At 45.5% G+C, this 21,036-nt stretch overlaps 1 protein-coding gene across 2 annotated transcripts in view; it reads right to left on the reverse strand.

The window, feature by feature from the left end:
* The window catches only part of IL1RAP (interleukin 1 receptor accessory protein), a 185,054-nt gene that overhangs the window by 94,027 nt on the left and 69,991 nt on the right, over positions 1–21,036 (reverse strand). The gene's annotated exons all lie outside the window — the stretch shown is intronic.

Consider the following 21,036-nt stretch of genomic DNA (forward strand, 5'->3'; position numbering starts at 1 on the left):
TCTAATAGTAATGCACCTTTGTAATAGGTGACCAAATGGATTCTGTGTCAGAGTGCAGTTTTAACCTATGTATCGTAGATTTATTAAAAAGTTATTCATATAACTTAAAAATGTGGTTTTAGTGTGCCTTTTTTGTGGGTTTTATTGCTATAACCTCAAAAAGTAAAATATACCAGCATGTTTATAAGTTTGCAGTGATCTAAAGCCTCAAATCAACTTAAAGTGACCCTACAGTTTCCAGTTGCTAGTTTATCTGCATTTGTTCTTCTCTGCCTTCTCTCCGATCCACTAGATTTGCGCCCCGTTTTAACCATCCAGGATGGCTGCAGCAATTTTTAACTAGCTAACGCACACTATGCAATGCTCTCTGATTGGCCAGTGCTGATCATATGAACAGCTGTGGCCAATCAGAGAACAGATGCAGTGCATTGGTAGTCTGAGACTACCAATTAACTGTGAATATTGGGTGGTCTGAAGACTGTGTTGGCCATGTTGGATGGACAAAAAAAAAGACCCGTAACTTGCGAATCAAAAGGATTGCAGAGAAGAACAACTGCAGGTAATACACCCCTCGGCCTCCAGTCCTGGGGCAGAATTTTGTTATGAAACCGAAGTGCTGCTTTAAGGAATCTTTCCAAAATTGCAGTGAAACACAGAAGAGATAAGAAAAAAAAAAGAACGCACTTCAAATAAGTAAAGGACTAGAAAATTGTGCAAGGTCTAATCTGTTAAAATGAACACAGCAAGAACCTTTGTAACAGATGATCGGCATACGTAAGACAGACACAAAACGTCCAATCACCTGATTGTAAACACAAACCTATATGCAATCCCCAACATTCTAATAATAATAATCTTTATTTGTATAGCGCCAACTTATTTCGCAGCGCTTTCAGGCATGGGATAAATGCAAAACAATACAACAATTACAGTGTGAGGTACATTCAGTTTGAAACAAATGGGTTGGGGGTGGTACAGGAGGTACAAGGGGTGGGGGGGGCAAGGCATGGGGAATACAAGCAAAAGGGGATTTCATGTGGAAATCAGTTGTTAGAAGGCAAACAGGGTGGGGTGGTAAGGAGGTGCAGGGGTAGAGGTCGTATGAGATGGAAGGTGAGGGGAGCCATAGGGAGGGGCGGGGGACTAGGTCAGGGGATTTGGTATGCCTCCCTGAAGAGGTGCGTTTTTAAGGCACGTCTGAAATTTTGGAATTGTCCGGATGCCTTGGGGTAAAGCGTTCCAGAGGATGGAGAGGCCATTGTCACATTCAATCGTTATTACTGTTCAGCTGTCACACATCCGTATTGATTTCTTACAATATACATGAAATGGCCGGGGTCATAGGCTTACTCTTGTCAGCAATTCCCTAAACTCAGTTTAGATACCATTTTGCAAAGCAACTACAGCAGTCTGTCCAACTTCTCAACCTCCGGTTTTCTCTTTCTCCCTATGTTATTTCCTATGCAAGTCCTCACCCGTTCTCCTCGTATCATTATTTCGCTCACACTCCCACACCGTGTTGCTACTCGGCTATCACTATACAAAAAAATACCTTGTTTTCCTCATCTCTAAATTCTCTGCACTTCAATATCAGAAAAGAAAACTTAATGAGAAAACAAAGAGCGGCACTGCTGCTTAGAAATGAACAAAGGCGAACAGAAATTGTGATCAATTCGATAACATTGTACTTGTACAACTGGAAACAGTGAGACACTATGTATAAGCAAGAAATATAATTTATTCATTATGTATCAACTCTGCTCCTTTTTTTTTCTTCCTCTTCTCCTACAGTTTATCTCCCCGCTGCTTTCATTCCACTTCATTTCTCTCCCCCTTAGTCCTCGCCACCCAGTTTGTAATGAAAACATACATGTAGGGAGGAGGTAATGAAGAAAGGATGCCCACAAGTAGTAGACACACACATACATGCATACATGCTATATTATTACTATAGTACATACAGCCTTAGTCATTGAACTATACTATTGTTCATCCAACTTTAACTATGTACAAATATGTTTTACCATTTTGACTATATTGTGATTGTTCTCAGGAAGAGAAACCAAGTAAACTTGTAGATATGATACCTGTTCATGGACAACAAAAATATGTGATGTTACAGCTTTCGGACCTCTCAGGTTCCTTCCTCAGACATAATGGAACAAATCTAAAGACGTATTTAATAAATACACATGATCACAAGATAGGGCATGAACATGGTGAACTTAATGGTGCACTAGATAACTACAAGAGACAGAGGGTAAGAGGACACAGAAATGTTGGGATTAATAGCATTTAGATAAATACCAGGGAGGGATGACCATAACAGTAAATAATTAGTCCAATGACAAGTGTAGCAGGGGGGGTACTCTTGCTTCAGGATCGCTGACCTCTCATACCAGAAATGGTGCACCACACGAGTAAACACGGCTCAGGAATAGCGTATGTCTTTGTCTGGCTCCTGTCAGCGTTTATTTCACAGCATGTTATAGCACAGCAAATCACATCAATGTCCATAAGCACCCCAACTTGGGTGAGAGTCCAGGGGCGTCATCCCTGTCGGACTCTTGCCTTTCCAGGCCACCAGCCTCCGCTCTGCTTGGGTGAGTCCAGGGGCGTCATCCCTGTCGGACTCTTGCCTTTTTAGGCCACCAGCCTGCAGCACCTCCCTATGCTGTGCTGGCCCTCTCTCTCTCTCTCTCTCTGCTTTTGGCAGGAACTGGCTTTTATCTGGTTCCTGCTCCACCCTTTGGTTAACCCTCGCACCAGAGGTCCTGTCTGCAGCCCTCTACAGGCCCTTCTGTGTACTGCACTACTACACAAGGAATTTGACGAATTACATTATGCTTTTTGAACATTGCCATATTAATTCTGTCCTGGTTTGAAAAAGCAGAAAAAAATCCTACTATTTTCCTAATATAGCCAAATAAATAATCTTGCAGACGGATGGGAATGGCACTTGGAGTAATATGTATTATTGCTACTTTATAAGTATATAAATTACAAAAAGTACATTTAATGGGTGGCCAGGAACTCATTCTGTTGGCCTGAATCCTTTTCCCCACGCTCTTCATGTAAAGGAAAAATGGCTTTGAAAAGAGGCAAAGAAGGATATATTAACTCCAGCAGATAGGAGATATGCAAAATAGTGGTAACTGTCTCTGAAAACATTTGGAAAATGGAAATACGTTCTACTTTTATCTGTTTACCTGCATGAGCTGCAGGGTATGTTAGCGGATTGAGCAGATATATGAGAGCTCAACATTCACTTTCCTACAGAGCCAAACCGCACTTGTTTTATTTTCTTCTTTACTTACTTTAAAATAATTGCATGGGAACTACGTAAATCATGTAGCCCACAGGCAATTATTAAAGATTAGAGGCCTGCATTTTTCATTTCGGCTCCCACAGAAGCAGCATATTTAGGCACTTACTGTCATACCACTTTATTACAGAACTACCCACAACGTACACAGTAACTAAAAGCAAAATGCTACTTTCAAAAAGTGTCCTTGTGTATTTGCTGCGAAGATTGTACAGCGGGATGAATAGAGAAGTAAAACCTGTCCAATTCCTGAAAGTGGTGTCAACTGTTTCAATAGGTATTATCTGACCTCGCCATTTGTTTCTGGAAATGGCGCTTCACCCACCATAATACCTTACTAGGCATGTTCTCCACACAATGCCCACAGACGTCTCCAAATGATGTCTCCGGTGTATCAATTATGGTTCGCAATTATTACCCTTTACGCTGAACCGCCATATTAATAGACACAGAGAATGCATTCATTTTATTCTTCCCTGCGCCAATTATATAAAAGTAGGCCTATGGAAGAAAAAAAAAACAACTATCTTTCGTTTGATCCGCAATTCTAATTTATCACTATTAGACTCCAGCTATAGTACCTGATCACGCTGCAGCCCTGAATTAAGGAATAAAAAATGGAAAACCTAAAGATATAGGAGTTTTAAGAGAAAGATGTATGTCAATTTCTATTACCAAGTTTATATTCTGACATACTGTATTATACAGGGTGAGGCAAAAGTGTGGAAACATTTAAGTGGTGTAATAATGAGAAAATTGCTTTCCAATGTTTGAATGTATTAATTGGTTGGAGGCTCCATTTTTTTGGGTGGAGGAGATATTTTCAGTGGTCATTTTGAAATCTGCCATACTGAAGTCAGCTAAGGTTTTTCAAATGTGATATATCAAGCTTTACTAGGATTGACTCAGAAACACACTGGTTAGTTTTGCTCTAGCTTTACTTGATTAGGAGTTACGTGAGGGCAAAGTTTCAGAAAGTGCTTTACATGATGTGTCCCCCATTCTGCCGAATGCACATGGTTAAAGTCTAATCCAGTCATTGGGAGCAAGTTGAAGAACTGCAAGTTAGAGTTCTTCACACAACTATAGGATGTGTCGCTTCAGGTGAAACATATTGCCTATTTTTCCGTATGCTCAAGGGCATTAGAGATAAAAGTCCAAAGGCATTAATTCTGGCGACGTTAGCGGCCATTTAACCATGTGCATCTGGGAGAACGGAAGACACATTGAACACATCATGTAAAGCACTTTGTGAAACTCTGCCCTCACTTAACTCCGAAACAATTAATGATAGGGCAAAACTACCACTTACTGTGTTTCTGAGTCAATTCTAGCCAAGGCTAATAAATCACATTACTCTCTTCACATTTGAAAAACCTGATCTGAAATCAATATGGCAGATTTCAGAAAGGCCCCAGAAGAGGTTTCCTTCAGCAAAAATTGCAGCTTCCCTTTCAATTAATACTTTCACATATTGAAAGTCAATTTTCTCATTGTTACATCACTGAAATGAGTGTGTCTACACTTTTGCCTCACACTGTATGTAGTTAAACTCATAATCCTAATGCAATGAATGAAGAAATAGTGATTGAATCATTTGTTAAAAGGGGTTGTACCAGGATGATGGTAGAGAAAAAGTTGCTGATTGGTGGGGCTCTCACTGCTGAGACCCCCACTGAACCTCCCTGAGAACAAGAATCCCACCATGTCCTCCTCTCCAACCCCCACCATCCCCAGCAGTGATATCACAGTGAACGGAGTGCAGGTTAAGCATATGTGGTCAACGCTCCATTAATTTCAATGAGGCCAACGGAAAGACCCAAGTGCTTGCCACTCAGCTATCTCTGCAGCACCATTGAAAATTAGTAGAGCAGCAGCGCATTGTACAACCAGCACTCCATTCAGTCTCCTCACAAATTAGGATGCAGTAAGCCTGCAGAGAGGAGAACAGGGGTCACAGGACCCCTGTATTTAGGAGCGGTGGAGGTCACAGTGGTGAGACCCTCACTGATCAGCAAGTTATTCCCTATCCACTGGATAGGGTATAACCTGTAATTCTGGTACAACCCCTTTAAGAGCTATGCAAAGGGCTGTAAATTGTATTTTATAAACTATATTCTCAGCCAATAGCCTATGTAGCCATTACGGAGGTGGGGGTTAGTCACACTCACTGAGGGGTCAGAAATGTACTTTGACCAGACAAGACTTGTTTTATCCTGATAGTCAGTTGGTGATTATATAAAGGTCAATTGTAAAAGAGAGGGAGATCTCCCCTCCATTCCTCCCCGCTCCATTCCTCCCCGCTCTCCCCCGCCGCTCCCCGCTGGCCCCCGAATCTTTAGAGACGAGCGAGGAGATACTCGGCTAAGGCACTACTCACTCGAGTAATGTGCCTTAGCGAGTATACTCGCTCATCTCTAAGGCGGAGTGGTCCAGGGATCGTTCCCACAGCCGGCCTCCACTCACAGTGAGCAGGCAGTGCTTTATAAGTGAACGACTGCCTGTTTACGCAGGCCGATCCAAAGTTCAGTCTTCTGCATGCAGAAACTGAAGACAAATGAGAAGCAAACGAATTCTCATTCATCATTCAGTCTACACTGCATTTATAATCATTCAGATTCCAGCTGGATGCAAGGCTCCCAGTCCTATAAAAAAAATGTGTCTCATCATTTGACAGCAATAGCTGTCCCTTTTACAGACTAATCTCAGCCTGCTCATAGATGCTTGGACAGAATATGCAATCCATTACCCACCCTTTACTAAAGATGTTTTTAATCATTCCGATTATCATTTAAAAAATTATTTGAATAAGCAAAAGGATGATAATCATTTAGTTTAAACAGGAACCAACGACCGAACGATAATTGCTCACTTTTTGTTCGTCGTTCATTTTAAACGGCATAAAAAAAATCATCATTGGCCCGTTCACTTATTATTTGAGTTTAACCCTTTCCAATCCAATGTCGGGCCTGCCCCAACATCATCATTTTCCTCCACAGCTCCGATGTCGGGACAGGCCCGACACTGCAGTGCAGGAGTGCATCTGCACCCGCTCATCAGACACATTGGATGCAGATACACTCCTTTATACATTACATACCGCTCAATTAGCGCTATGTAATGCAGGAGATTCCGACCGGTGATCATGTGACCGCCGGTGTCACTTGACCCCAGCTGTTACATGGGGCTGAAATACAATATATGCGGCCGGCAGGCTGAAGGGAGAATGCGGAAGTATTACTTCCGCATTCTGCCCGGCGATCAAGTGACTGCTGGGTGCCACCGGGGCCCAGCTGTCATGTGATCGCCGAGCTGGGAGGCTGAAGGGAAGGGAAGTAATACTTCCGCATTCCCCCGACGGTGATGTGACCACCGGCACCCTCCTGAACTCTTTCAGATCAGGAGGGTGAAGGAAGAATTTATTTTTTCTCATCCATTCTCCCCAGCTCCAATTTATTTGGAGCTGGGAAGAATGGATGAGAAAAAATAAATGGATTGGAAAGGGTTAACAGCGCTAGTTTATTCCTTCTCATTCGCTTACACAGCAAATGTGAAGGACTGAACGATTCTGAATGATTTCTTATTTGAACGAGACAACAATGCATCTGCCTGTCAAAACAGGATTCTCGAGAGCGAAAGAACAGGTTCAAACCATAATCGGCTCGCCTAAAAAGACCCCAAGCATCTTCGAGTTAGGAATGGTAGTAAACGTTTGCCAGCAGTTCACGGCCTTCACACAGAATTTGTACAATCGGTAGTCATTATGCCATCAAGGATAGTAACATATTTCACTATAGTGTCCCATTTCCTGTACCGAGCACAGGCAGAATACTAACTATTCTTTTCACAGTGTTGATACGCGGTTCTTGAATAATGAACACTACCGTGCATCTCCATTTGACTGTGCTTTTTATCTATTGTTTCTTCAGTTCAACATTAATCATAGTAACGATAACCATTATTTATAAAGAGCCAAAATTTTACAAAGCACTTTACAAGCAGTAAACATACAAAATGACAAGTACTGAAATAAATATCTACTGCCAATGAAATACAAATCTTCAAGGATCCTTCCAGGAAGAGCGCAGAATGTGAAGGAGACGAGGAGCGATACAACAGATACAGTGCTGATCTTGTCCGTGAACCAGTTGCAGACCATTGTGAACAGTAAACAAGGACTGAGAGAGAAGGTCAGGAGGGTATGTTAGTAGTACAAAGTCTGTCTATGACTACAATGAAATTAGGAAACATGATCAGCATGGCCAGGGTTGTAAAACGTAATAGGAAGCAAAACAAGATAAAACACTTACCAATGTACAAAATGTTCTAAAGCTGGACAGACACGTTAGATATCCATCAGTCCAACACTAGTTTTTATAGCTATCCCTCTCAACGGTTCCATACATGTGCAAGCTTGTCTGACCATGCATGTGTTCTCAATGTGGAAAAGCCCAACAGTCGTCCCAGCGGTGATCGTTTCTGTGCCCTTACATAGGAATGATCATCGCTCACTGAACCAGTAAACAGGCAGTCGTTCATAGAAGAACGACTGCCTGTTTACATGTGCCAGCCGATATTCTATTTTTATGCATACATACACTTAACGACGAATGATAAGGGAACAAATCATCGTTAGTCGTTCAGTTGGTGGCTGCATTTACACTGAACGATAAGCATTCAGATTTTTCGCTGGATCGTGGGAATCAAAGGGCCCTAAGTTGCTGCCAGCCCCCTCTGTCAACAACTCATCTCTGCCAATAACAAAAGGGTTAAGATTCAAAGATTTACATTTAAATTCCCTTACTAGAATATCATGCTCTCCCTTAGGGCTCTGTCCCACGAGCGTATATCAGCTGTCCATTTTCATGGCCCGCTTATATACACTGTGATCTGATGCATTGGATTCCAATGCATCAGATTACATGGCCGTATTCCAGGGACGTAAAAGCGCCCGGCCAGGCCAATATAGCGGCAAGCGTTTTTACGTCAGGCCCAAAATATAGCCCTGGAACTATCTTTTGGGATGGAATACGCCGGCCGCAGCGGCCAGAGGTGGGAAGGAGTTTAGCAGTGTGGCTTGTTCTTTGCAATGGGTGGGACGGGGTGGAGCTAAGCTTCTGCTCTTTCCCCGACGATTGTCCATAGCAGTCAATGGGAGGAGGCGGGACTGGACAGTGCTTAGCTCCGCCCGCACCCCTCCCATTGCAAAGAACGAGCTTGGAGGAGAGCAGAGGTTAGCCTGCGATGGGGAGGGAGGGGAAAGGCGCAACGGCATGGTGATCTTGGCACATATGCACGGGGGTCCTTGCTGTGTGAACTGGCACACAAACGTTAGGTTTGTGTGCCCGTTCACAAGCTTCTACGCCCCAGATGATAGCATATATCGGCCGGCCGTGAAAACGACGGCCAATAAACGCCTTAGACATAATCTTGCTTTAAGCTCAAACACTTAAGAGGTGCCTTAACATGGAGCAATTATCACCTGAATAATCGATGAAATAGCGAATATGGGCAATAGTTGTCCCGTGTACATGCAGCCACCGACTGGCCATTGAGCGAAAAAACTAAGCAACTATTAGACTATCTGAACAGTCAGTCATTAATAGATGAACGACTGCCTGTTTGCAGTGAACTGAGGCAGGCGGCTGGAAGAGATATCCGGCCCGCTCCACATCCATACACTGGATAACTGTCAGGTGCTTATGTGCTCAACATTCGTCCTGTGTAGATTATGGTATCTAGGACTTGCACACTACAGATCTTGTCCACTAAAGAGAAGGCTTCTATAGTGTCTTAAAATATTTTTCTCCTCTACTAAAAGTAGGATATGAACATTTTATGGGATCCCAACACATTTTCTGAACAAGGCTCATAATGAAAGAGATGTAACCAAAGGTGTAGATTGGATTCAGGAATCCCCCGTCTTCCCAAATAAATCAAATACCTTATTCCAAAATAAGGCTTATCGTACTGCAACTCCAAAAACTCTTGTCTGAATTTTGTCCAATAATGTTTACATTTAGGCTATTACTGGCAAGGATTCCTTATCTAGTTTTCGAATAGTAAACATGGTTATATAAACATAAAGGAGATCTCTCTCCACTTCTCATTCAGACCCACTGACCCCCTATAAGCCCACTAACAGCATCCTTCCAACTGTATGTATCGAAAACTGTATTCAGATTTTTCTTACTTTTCACTATATTAGCGAATATTGCCATTTTTTTGATGAAGTAATGAACACCAAAAGAAAATAAACATAGTTTACTCCAACATGCTTAAAGGAGATGTCCCGAGGCAGCAAGTGGGTCTATACACTTCTGCATGGCCATAATAATGCACTTTGTAATGTACATTGTGCATTAATTATGAGCCATACAGAAGTTATAAAAAGTTTTATACTTACCTGCTCCGTTGCTGGCGTCCTCGTCTCCATGGAGCCGACTAATTTTTGGCCTCCGATGGCCAAATTAGCCGCGCTTGCGCAGTCCGGGTCTTCAGCAGTCTTCTATGGAGCCGCTCGTGCCAGAGAGCGGCTCCGTGTAGCTCCGCCCCGTCACGTGCCGATTCCAGCCAATCAGGAGGCTGGAATCGGCAGTGGACCGCACAGAAGAGCTGCGGTCCACGAAGGTAGAAGATCCCGGCGGCCATCTTCAGCAGGTGAGTATGAAGACGCCGGACCGCCGGGATTCAGGTAAGCGCTGTGCGGGTGGTTTTTTTAACCCCTGCATCGGGGTTGTCTCGCGCCGAACGGGGGGGGGGGGTTAAAAAAAAAAAAAACCCGTTTCGGCGCGGGACATCTCCTTTAAAGGAAGTAGTAACAGTATTATCAAGGTTTTTTTCTCCTGAAGTGTCATTCTCCGGAATCTATCTCCTACTATGTAAGAGTATGTTGTCACTATTCACACATCTAACTGAAGGAGCCGATGAAAGAAAATGAACCCATTTTACAAAGTATGGCATAGTGCAGGTTTAATCTTTGTAAATGCTCTAAGTGTAAAACTCAGTGAACCCGCTCAGTTGCTTCTAGCACTAAAAGCTCTCGTTATTAATGATCTTTTGAGGGGCGATGCAGCATTCTTTGTTGTCACCAAGGCTAACCTCAAGAAGGTCTTGATGGGCTAATATTCTCCTTGAATAGAAATAATATGACAGACGCTCATTTACTGCTGATTGCATATCCTGTGGAACATGATTAACTGTTCATTTCAAAGTTGTGCTCTTTTACATCTGTTTAATCATTCCACATTTCTTCCATTAACAACAACCACAAGAGCTGCATAAAATCAATATAGGGACCTTAAGAGTAATTTCTCATCAAGTTACTCAGTCATAAAAAAGGACTTCTAAAAGTTAGGCATCTCATTCTCTCCCTCGCTATTTGGTTTAATAAGCTTATTTCAAACACGTTTAAGAGCTGGTTTCAGGATAGAAAATGCTCTGATCATTTTTTTTTCCAGGCAATCGTATGGTTATCCGCTGGACTGTAATGAGCGAACCATGCGGCCTCAGAAAAAAAGTCAAGAGTCAACAGGTGACAAAGTAGGATGGTGGTTTCCTAACACGGAGGTGACTTTGTTCTAGTAATTGATGGAGCGGTAAGACTTCTGCTGATCATACACTGGCGACTTATCTTAGCAATATGCTACTAGTGTCTATGCTTTTACATCAGGCTCACATAGGACGGCGCATAAAGGGATTACTGTTTATGGTCTGTGTAATGCAAAATCAAAAGCTAATTCATAGTATTAAAGAATGGAAGGCTTAAAAAAAGACATATGTCTATCCCGTTCAGCCTATCAACCCCCCAATGTTGATCCAGAGAAAGGCAAAAAACCCTAATGAGGTAGAAGCCTATTTTCCTCATTTAAGGGAAGAAAATTCCTTCTCAACTCCATTTTGGCAATCGGAATAATTCCTAGATCACCGTCCATTTTAAACTTAATAATTATTATAACATAGTATTGTATCGCTCAAGAAACACATTCAGGCCCCAATTGTACTCTTTAATGAAGTCGCCATCACCACGTCCTCAGGCAGAGAGTTCCACAGTCTCACTGCTCTTACAGTAAAGAACCCCCTTCTATGTTGAAATCTTCTTTCCTCTAGACCTAGATGACTCCCCCTTGTCATAGTCCTGGGTATAAATAGATCATGGGAGAGATCTCTGTATTATCCCTTGATATACTTATACGTAGTTATTAGGTCGCTGCTCGGGGACTTAATAACACACATACACTGTAAAGGGTGTAGTCAAAAAGACTGATCCAGCATGATATCTTAATACTGGTCTTCTATATGAGATTATATATATATATATATATATATATATATATAGTGTGATACATGAACAGTAGTGTACTTAAATAGGAAGGTATGGATGCGGTACACAATGGTATGGAGCAAAGGCCCTATGGGGCCCTGGAACATGGATTTCAGTTTTGTATTGTTGCCCCTGTAAGAGATAGAGAGTTAAACCCAGCGTACTTAAAGTGGCCTCCTTTTGCTATGATAGGGGCAGATCATCCAGGAAGTCTTCCACCATCGTCTGCACGAGATTCAAGTACCGACCTGCGGTGAGAGTCCCTGGAATAAATACAGATCCAACAACCGCTCCATACACGTAACAGAAGGAGACCACTTAGAGTACGCTTCCCTTACTTCAGTCATAGCAGCGATCCCACTAGATTTAAAAGAGTCACGGAAAGTCAATTTCTGCTTCACACATGCTAGTCTTCAACTTTGTAATTGGGTTTTACTCTTACAGGGGCCACAATACAAACCTGATATCCATGTTCTGGGGCCCATGCACCATAGCATCATGTAGCACATCTATGCGTTCCTATTTAAGTATGCTATTGTTATGTCAGTATTGAACACCAGTATTGAGATATAGATGGATCAATCGTTTTATACATGCATACACATATATGCATATACACTTTGTCAAAAAGAATCAAGCACCTAGAAGGAGTTGTCAGTTTGTGCACGATTTGGCATGCGGTTACATCTCAGGCAGATATACACAGGATTAGAGTTGTGGAGTGATTAAATGAACGATTTTGCCACATGAGGCCCTAAAAGTGGTTCCCCACTTGGCCTATAAAAAGGCTCGCTGAGGCTACTTCTGTGTAGTGGAACTTCGTTCTCGCTTTTGTAGAGCTTGTTGACCACTAGAAACACCATTTTGATGCAATCTATGAAACTTTGCCCAGTTAAGAGAGTTTAAGAGGTGGTGCATTATTGGGATGTGAGAAGCTGAATGGTCATATCAACAAACTGCCTGCCACCTGGGCCGTTCTGACCAGTGAGGATTGTCTGATTGTCCAACAACAAGCAGCTCCGAATGTTTAGTTGTCTGAACCATTTCCAGGTGCTTGGTTGAAGGATATTTGGTCTGGTGGGGCCCATTATTTGTACTGCCTTTGACACCCCTCCGCTGTCGCCTCCATTTGCAGTGTTGTCTAGATATTGAAACTGGACTGCTATGGATTAGAACCGGGTTACTTCAGCGATACATCCATGTTGGATGCTGATGACAGCTGTGTTCATGTCTAGGGATCTAGGGATGAACACCTCAATCCTGCCTTTGCTGTGGAGCAGTACACTGACTCCACTGATGATGTGATCATCTGGGGGGCCATCACATACGACAGTCGGTCACCCCCAGTAGTGGTACAAGGGACAATGACAGCTCAACGATATGTTCAGGACATATTGCAGCCACATGTGTTGTCTCTCATGGTGGGGCATCCAAAAGGCATTTTCCAGCAAGATAATGCTCATCTGCACATACCATCTCTACAACATTGTCACACTTCTGTAGCCTGTCCGGTTGCCAGATTTCTTGCCAGTAGAACATGTATAGGATACCAACTTTAACAGCCTATGAGTTTGCACAATCTAGAGGCTCAGTTACAACAAATGTGGACCGATATGCCACAGGATACCATATGGAAGCTGTGTGCCTCAATGCCCGCCAGTATCACATCTTGCATCCAAGCTAGGGACGGCCCAACAGGGTACTAGAACCTTCCTTCAAGTGTTCAGCTTTTCACAATAAATTATCCTTTTGCTCTGATACTGTAATCACTTACCTATACTAACATCACAATCACACATAAAAAGTTTGATTCAATTCCGATAACTCCTTCTAGGTGCTCGATTTTCTGACAATGAGTAGGAACCAGACAGCGCCAGATGACCCCACTGACTATAATAATAATCTTTATTTATATAGCGCCAACATATTCCGCAGCGCTTACAAGACAGGGGGAATAAAAACCATACCACGGTTACATGAAGAAATCAATTGGTATTTTGTGCTAGATCTGCGATGGAACCTCTGACCGGAGATTCCAATGCAGACGTGAAACCACCCTAAGTGAACCTTTTGGAAGTACTTGGATTTCTGCATTGATTACTAATAAAATGTGGTTTGATAGAGTTTGTTTTTAACTGTCACATAGAAAACAATCTAAGGCCTCCCACACACTTGCGTTTTTTTAACGCTGCGATATTGCAGCGTTTTTTTAACGCGAATGTCAGTGGGACTTTCTAATGTTAAAAACGCATAGCACAAAAATCGCAAAGCACAAACTTGAAATAGGTTTTTAACATTAAAAAGGCTCATTGAATCGCGTTTAAAAAACGCAGCGATATCGTAGCATTAAAGGGGTTGTCCCACGAAAGCAAGTGGGGTTATACACTTCTGTATGGCCATATTAATGCACTTTGTAATGTACATCGTGCATTAAATATGAGCCATACAGAAGTTATTCACTTACCTGTTCCGTTGCTAGCGTCCTCGTCTCCATGGTGCCGTCTAATTTCAGCGTCTAATCGCCCGATTAGACGCGCTTGCGCAGTCCGGTCTTCTCCCTGGTGAATGGGGCCGCTCGTGCCGGAGAGCTGGTCCTCGTAGCTCCGCCCCGTCACGTGTGCCGATTCCAGCCAATCAGGAGGCTGGAATCGGCAATGGACCGCACAGAGCCCACGGTGCACCATGGGAGAAGACCCGCGGTGCATCGTGGGTGAAGATCTCGGCGGCCATCTTGCTAAGGTAAGGAAGAAGTCGCCGCAGCGCGGGGATTCGGGTAAGCACTAAACGTTTTGTTTTTTTAACACATGCATTGGGTTTGTCTCGCGCCAAACGGGGGGGCCTATTGAATTTTTTAAAAAAAACGTTTCGGCGCGGGACAACCCCTTTAAAAAAAACACAAGTGGGTAAGAGCCCTAACTAAACTAAAAACACAGAGCTGTGTAGTACTTGTCTCTTATTGAGTACATTGAGAAATAGTAAGTGAACCTGTAAGTTAAAGCCCACCTTTGAACTACTGATGATCTATCCTCAACATCAATGGGAACAATACCTGCAATACCAACCCAGGATGCTACAGAGTTTATGGAGCGGTCTGCTTCTGGCTCTGTACACCGACACAGCAGCCTGGCGAACAGCTGATCTGCGGGAGACATCAGCCAACCAACTATTGATAAGCTTTCCTGAGGACCTTTTTAATGATATCTGCAAAATCCAATTTGCAAAAGGTATTTCAATTAAAAGATGAGATTGCAAATTTGTGTTTAGGCAGAACCTAAAAAGGGCTGTGACCACAAGGCATCCCTAATATATTAATTAACTGAGACACATTTGCAGGAAGAAAGGGTCAAAAATTCCTAATCAACCTTATACAAATTTTATTTGCTACTACAGATTGCAGCTAAATGGGAATCTACAGCTTATTAAATTCAAGGGTTCACTTTTTCTCCCTGCACTGTGGATGATTATTCACAATGGTACAATAGTTTGTTGGGGGTTGGTCTATAATTGTGACTTAGATAACAATCAGATAAAGTGAATACACTCCTGCATGCCTGTTGTGGACCGAATCCAAGTCCCCAAAAGTCATAGAGTAGAAAGTAGTCACGGCGGCAGGTTATGGTGCAGACTCACACATCCATCAGGATGCTTCGTTATTCCACGTATATCACATAAAGTACGCAACGTTTCGACCCCTTACATGCTTGACAAAAGCCCATGATAGGGATCGAAACGCTGCGTACTTTATGTGATATACGTGCAATAAAGAAGCATCCTGATGGATGTGTGAATCTGCACCATAACCTGCTGCCGTGACTACTTTCTACTCTTAGATAACAATCAGATGATATAGAATCTCAGGCCTCAAAGTTTAAGAAATGGCACATTTCTATAGAAAGGTTCCTAGACCCAAATGAGATTATTCATGTAGGCGCCCATTTAGCAATACAACTTGGTACTATATCCAAGCGGATGCGAATCGGTTGGGGAGATTAAAAATAACATAAATCAATAATTTGTGACCTTACAGGAGAAGCTTTACCCAGGGGAGAACTGTGGATTTGTACTCCAAATCAATATAGTCCTAAAATAGTTAAGGAAGAACCAAAGAAGACTTAGGATGAAACGCCAGTAATTTCCACCTTTCTTTAGTTGAGTTCATTTAGCTGCATTTTTTTAGGTTTAAATGTTGATTAGAGATGAGCGAACGTGTTCTTCCGAGCTTGATATTCGTGCGAATATTAGGGTGTTCGGGATGTTCGTTATTCGTAACGAACACCATGCGGTGTTCTGGTTACTTTCACTTCCTTCCCTGAGACGTTAGCGCGCTTTTCTGGCCAATTGAAAGACAGGGAAGGCATTACAACTTCCCCCTGTGACATTCAAGCCCTATACCACCCCCCTGCTGTGAGTGGCTGGGAAGATCAGGTGTCACCCGAACATAAAGGTCGGCCCCTCCCGCGGTTCGCCTCAGATGCCGTGTGAGTTAGATGAGGGACAGTGCTGTTTGTACCGGAGCTGCTGTAGGGAAAGAATTGGTAGTTAGTGTAGGCTTCAAGACCCCCCAAAGGTCCTTATTAGGGCCACTGATAGCTGTGTGTTGGCTGCTGTTAGCAGTGGCAATTTTTTTTTTTCTCAAAATCGGCTCTGCAGAGCGTTGCACCTGGCATTAGGGACAGAAGTGCTGCATAGGCAGGGAGAGTGTTAGGAGTGAGTGTAGCCTTCAAGAACCTCAACGGTTCTTTCTAGGGCCATATTTAACCGTGTGCAGTACTGTCCAGGCTGCTGTTAGCTGTGCTGCATTTTTTTTTGCTTCTCAAAATCGCCTCTGCAGACCATTGCACCCTCCATTGATACTGCAGGGAAAGAATTGTATAGGCAGGGCCACAACACAGTTGTTATTCATAGAATATACGCAGTGCTGCCTTTTGCTTGTAAAACAAGTGAAAATAATTCTATTTGTCCTGCCTCTGTCCGTCCTAAGGGCGGTGGACACGTGTCGGCTGCGTGTGCAACCTGTAAAAATCAGACGCACCCAGCTACGTTTTACTCCTGGCTTCGTCATTTGCTTTCCTTAATTGGGAAAAAAAATACCTGCTCTGCCACAGTTAATAACTCTGCTACCCTCACGTTCTGTGACACATTAGCAGGAAAACAGCACAGTTATTAAACTTAGATTATTCATTCACTAGAGGCAGTGGGGCCTTTCGTTTTCAAAAAAGGGAAAAAATTATATTTGGCCTGCAGTCTTGCGCCAATTTATTAGCTGCCTGTGAAATCAAATCACTGGTAATACAGCATGCTGAGGGGTAGGGGTAGGCCTAGAGGACGTGGACGCTGCCGAGGACGCGGAGGGCCAAGTCAGGGTGTGGGCACAGGCCAAGCTCCTGATCCAGGTGTGTCGCAGCCGACTGCTGCGCGATTAGGAGAGAGGCACGTTTCTGGTGTCCCCACATTCATCGCCCAATTAATGGGTCCACGCGGGAGACGGTTATTAGAAAATGAGCAGTGTGAGCAGGTCCTGTCCTGGATGGCAGAAAGTGCTTCGAGCAACCTATCGTCTACCCGCAGTTCTGCGCCGTCCACTGCTGCCAATCCGAATCCTCTGTCTGCTGCTCCTCCTTCCTCCCAGCCTCCTCACTCCACTACAATAACAGCTGCTCAGGAGCGGGAACACTCCCAGGAACTGTTCTCGGGCCCCTGCTTAGATTGGGCAGCAGCGGTTCCTCTCCCACCAGAGGAGTTTATCGTCACTGATGCCCAACCATTCGAAAGTTCCCGGGGTCCGGGGGAAGAGGCTGGGGACTTCCGCCAACTGTCTCAACAACTTTCTGTGGGTGAGGAGGACGATGACCATCAGACACAGTTGTCTTGCAGTGAGGTAGTAGTAAGGGCAGTAAGTCCGAGGGAGCAGCGCACAGAGGATTCGGAGGAAGAGCAGCAGGACGAAGAGGTGACTGACCCCACCTGGTGTGCAACGCTTACTCAGGAGGACAGGTCTTCAGAGGGGGAGTCAAGGGCATCAGCAGGGCAGGTTGCAAGAGGCAGTGCGGTGGCCAGGGGTAGAGGCAGGGCCAGACCGAATAATCCACCAAGTGTTTCCCAAAGCGCCCCCTCGCGCCATGCCACCCTGCAGAGGCCGAGGTGCTCTAAGGTCTGGCAGTTTTTCACAGAGACGCCTGACGACCGACGACCGACGAGCAGTGGTGTGCAACCTTTGTCGCGCAAAGCTCAGCCGGGGAGCCAACACCAACAGCCTCACCACCACCACCATGCGCAGACATATGATGGCTAAGCACCCCGCAAGGTGGGACGAAGGCCGTTCAGCGCCTCCGGTTTGCACCCCTGCCTCTCCCCCTGTGCCCCAACCTGCCACTGAGATGCAACCCCCCTCTCAGGACACAGGCACTACCGTCTCCTGGCCTGCACCCACACCCTCACCTCCGCTGTCCTCGGCCCCATCCAGCAGTGTAGTTCAGCGCACCGTCCAGCCGTCGCTTGCGCAACTGTTGGAGCGCAAGCACGCCGCCACGCACCCGCACGCTCAAACGTTAACCGTCCGCATAGCAAAATTCATCAGCCTTGAGATGCTGCCGTATAGGGTTGTGGAAACGGAGTCCTTCAAAAGAATCATGGAGGCGGCGGTCCCGCGCTACTCAGTTCCCAGTCGCCACTACTTTTCCCGATAGCCGTCCCAGCCCTGCACGACCACGTCTCCCGCAACATTGTACGCGCCCTCACCAATGCGGTTAATGGCAAGGTCCACTTAACTACGGACACGTGGACAAGCACAGGCGGGCAGGGCCACTACATCTCCCTGACGGCACATTGGGTGAATTTAGTGGAGGCTGGGACAGAGTCAGAGCCTGGGACCGCTCATGTCCTACCCACCCCCAGAATTGCGGGCCCCAGCTCGGTGGTGGTATCTGCGGAGGTGTATGCTTCCTCCACTAAAGCACCCTCCTCCTCCTCCTCTGTCTCGCAATCAAGATGTGTTAGCAGCAGCATGTCGCCAGCAGTCGGTGTCGCGCGGTGTGGCAGCACAGCGGTGGGCAAGCGTCAGCAGGCCGTGCTGAAACTACTCAGCTTAGGCGATAAGAGGCACATGGCCCACGAACTGCTGCAGGGTCTGACACAGCAGACCGACCGCTGGCTTGCGCCGCTGAGCCTCCAACCGGGCATGGTCGTGTGTGACAACGGCCGTAACCTGGTGGCGGCTCTGCAGCTCGGCAGCCTCACGCACGTGCCATGCCTGGCCTACGTCTTTAATTTGGTGGTTCAGCGCTTTCTGAAGAGCTACCCACGCTTGTCAGACCTGCTCGTAAAGGCGCGCCGGCTCTGCGCACATTTTCGCAAGTCCCACACGGACGCTGCCACCCTGCAACATCACTTTAAGCTGCCAGTGTACCGACTGCTGTGCGACGTGCCCACACGGTGGAACTCTACGCTCCACATGTTGGCCAGGCTCTATGAACAACGTAGAGCTATAGTCGAATACCAACTCCAACATGGGCGGCGCAGTGGGAGTCAGCCTCCTCAATTCCTTTCAGAAGAGTGGGCCTGGTTGGCAGACATCTGCCATGTCCTTGGTAATTTTGAGGAGTCTACCCAGGTGGTGAGCGGCGATGCTACAATCATTAGCGTCACCATTCCTCTGCTATGCATCTTGAGAAATTCCCTGCAAACCATAAAGGCAGCTGCTTTGCGCTCGGAAACGGGGGCGGGGGAAGAGGAGGAGGAGGATGAGGAGGAGGGGGAAGAGACAGCTTGGGCCGCTGCTCACGGTACACCGGCTGATTGCCTGTCATCCTTTCAGCGTGTATGGCCTGAGTAGGAGGAGGAGGAGGAGGAGGAGGATCCTGAAAGTGATCTTCCTAGTGACGACAGCCATGTGTTGCGTACAGGTACCCTGGCACACATGGCTGACTTCATGTTAGGATGCCTTTCTCGTGACCCTCGCGTTGCACGCATTCTGGCCACGACGGATTACTGGGTGTACACACTGCTCGATCCACGGTATAAGGAGAACCTGCCCACTCTGATTCCCACTTAAGCCACATTAACCAAAGCGATTAATGGGTTTCACCTGCCCTCTTGGCTGGCCATGGCCAATTTTTGGGATGTACATTAGTACTGTTGATACAGCAATTTTTGTGGGCCCTCGCCTACAGTGTAATCAAATTAATTTTTAGCCCACCTGCATTCCAGCTGACGTTACCTCAGCTGTGTTGGGCAATGCAATGGGATATTTTTGTGTACCGCCGGTGGGTTCCAGGGAGCCACCCATGCTGTAGGTGCACACGGAGTTTTTAATACATCTGTACACTTGTAAAGAACCCCAGTCTGACTGGGGCATGCAGTGTGGGCCGAAGCCCACCTGCATTATGCACGACATTACTACCTCAGCTGTGTTGGGCAATGCAATGGGATATTTCTATGTACCGCCGGTGGCTTCCTGGCACCCACCCAGGCAGTGGGTCCACAGGGAGTTTAACCTACATGTGTCCACTTCTAAAGAACCCCAGTCTGACTGGGGCATGCAGTGTGGGCCGAAGCCCACCTGTATTACGCACAACATTACTACCTCAGCTGTGTTGGGCAATGCAATGGGATATTTCTATGTACCGCCGGTGGCTTCCTGGCACCCACCCATGCTGTCGGTCCACAGGGACTTCACAATAGGGAGTTGTACCTGCCTGTGTCTATGAATTAAAAAGCCCGGTCTAACTGGGGCATGCAGACACCTTGACAGAATGAATAGTGTGTGGCACATAGGTTCCCCATTGCTATGCCTACGTGTGCAGCTCCTGATGGCGGTGGCACAGGATTCTATTTCTCATTGCTTCTGTACAGCATTGTGGGCTATCGCCCCGCCACTTTTAAAGAGGGTCGCTGCCTAGCCGTGCCAACCCTCTGCAGTGTGTGCCTGCGGTTCCTCCTCATGGCAGACGCACTTCTAAATAGACATGAGTGTGGCGTGGCATGAGGGTAGCTGAAGGCTGCGCAGGGACACTTTGGTGTGCGCTGTGGGGGAGAGGGGGGGGCGGTTGGTCAGCATGTAACCCAGGAGAAGTGGCAGCGGAGTGTCATCCAGGCAGTGATTGTGCTTTGTTGTAGCTAGTGTGGTGCTTAGCAAAGGTATGCCATGCTAATGAGGGCTTTTCAGAAGTAAAAGTTGTTGGGAGGGGGGGGGGGGGGCCCACTCTTGCCGGTATTGTGGCTTAATAGTGGGACCTGTGAACTTGAGATGCAGCCCAACATGTAGCCCCTCGCCTGCCCTATCCGTTTCTGTGTCATTCCCATCACTTTCTTGAATTGCCCAGATTTTCACACATGAAAACCTTAGCGAGCATCGGCGAAATACAAAAATGTTCTGGTCGCCCATTGACTT

The sequence above is a fragment of the Eleutherodactylus coqui genome, chromosome 1, assembly GCF_035609145.1.
Source record: "Eleutherodactylus coqui strain aEleCoq1 chromosome 1, aEleCoq1.hap1, whole genome shotgun sequence".
Lineage (NCBI taxonomy): Eukaryota > Metazoa > Chordata > Amphibia > Anura > Eleutherodactylidae > Eleutherodactylus > Eleutherodactylus coqui.